A 1987-nucleotide genomic window follows, 5' to 3' on the forward strand; every position below is an offset into this window, starting at 1 on the left:
AATTGACAGTTATTTTTTCCAGGATAAACATATTCCTTTTGGCAGCAATTTGGATTAATATCTTTGTGCCTTATTCTTTTCCCCAGCAAATTAAATTTCTCAAAATATAACTCTGAAATGAGTGTTTCTGTTAGTCCATGTTTATCAGAACTTTTTTCTCTACCCATTTTTTTTAACTTTATCATTAAGGATGATCCCAAGAAAGTGACCTCTCATGGAATTTCCAATTCTAGGCCAACACATGAAACACTCACAGGGCATATTTTATCTGACCATTGCTTACTCTAGAACTCTTCAAATAAACAAATGACACCAAACTGTTTACAATGTAAATTTGGACACTATTTTTGTGTTTCTTCCAGGGTTTTGAATCCCCTCCTCTGACAGTGTTGGTAAACTTGGGGGTTGTGGTTGCTGACAGCTTTCTCATAGGGCCTGAGCACACCATTTAAGTGAGGAGGAGGAAGATGCAGAATGGATGTGAGGGGCCAAAGTGTTCATCAAGACAACACAGGGTGTCTGAATATGAGATCTGAAAATAGAGGTCAAGGTTCCAGATATCTGCTAGATGGTACTAATCCAAAAACTCTCTTCTCTGGAATTAATATAACAACCAGAGCAGTTTTGAATTGGACTTTGAACTGTTTATTGGATCCAAAAATTCAAATTTGCTGTTGTCTCTTGGACTCATTAGGTCAAATGATTGACAGGCTAAAGAGATATCTTCATAATTCATGTGTTTAAAATGTGTTAGAAAACTTCAGGAAAAAATCTCTAAAGCAAAGCTTATTACTTTTATCATATGAAGCTTTAGAGTCAAAATTTCTCTTACTTTCCTTCTTATATGCTCATGAGCATACATGATCATATAAAAATTTCAAGGCCTTATTACATCTCCAATATGCATCTCTTACTGGGAAACTCTGATGTTTACTGGTATTCAAGATATAGGGATCACAATACTAAAGGTCACATAGGCATTAAAGCTAATTAATGACTTTCTGTTCACTGTGTTTCTCCTTCAGCCTTAATCAAATTAAATTTTAAAATATCACAAAATTTTCTAATGATCAAATCTAAGTGAGCTTTCATTTTGTTATATTTTTAAGTGCATTTACATTTATTTTCCCCTTCTGTGTTTTCTTAATAGTTAAGATTTACACTCTGAATCTATAACTAAGACACTGAGAGGCAAACCTTACACTTTATCTAAAAGGCATATTCAAGTAAAACTAGCACAGTATATAATTTCAAACCCATATACAATTGAAAATGGAATTACACTTTAGCAAATAACTCCTAAAGAACAAAATTCTGCTTCAAATTGGCATAGCCAAATCGGGCATGGGTGTGTCCATTTGACATCTCTCTGCTTTATCTTGGTGGAGAGAAAATGGAGGAGTTCCTATATTTGATTTTGATCATGGCAGCTAATATCTCCTCACTGATTTTCTTTGTGACACAACATCACAGCGAATGCCAAGATTACTACAAATGATAGAACCATTGTGTCAGCATTAATGAGATTTGGAAAACTTTCAGAGAAGAAAAATTCAATCTGTGAAAAGAGATATGTTTACTCATATGAAGACAGGAATCCATTGTAAATACCCTGAGTCTTTCTGCTCGAGCATGCAACCTAAGAAAAATATAATTATTTTTCAGTTTGCTCGTTCTCCATAGTGATGTGCTTCTGAAACTGACTTCAGAATTCTTCATATTGCATCAGTAAAATGTTCCCAAATGTGGATTACACATTATAGAATAGAAAACAAAATCAAGACATATTAGGGACTCTGGAATAAAGCATGTTACATGAGGAACTTAGGTGTGTTCTCGGCTGTAATGTCCTTCATGATCATACTACAGGGACCCTCTCATAAATAGCTATCTAAGTTGGGCCTGGATTCCTAGCTGATTTCTGCAATAGCTGTGGCAGTGTCTCCAACATATTGAGTGTCAATATCTGCAGGTTCAGCTGAGTCAT

Source organism: Callospermophilus lateralis, unplaced genomic scaffold (genome assembly GCF_048772815.1).
Source record: "Callospermophilus lateralis isolate mCalLat2 unplaced genomic scaffold, mCalLat2.hap1 Scaffold_862, whole genome shotgun sequence".
In the NCBI taxonomy this organism is placed as follows: Eukaryota; Metazoa; Chordata; class Mammalia; order Rodentia; family Sciuridae; genus Callospermophilus; species Callospermophilus lateralis.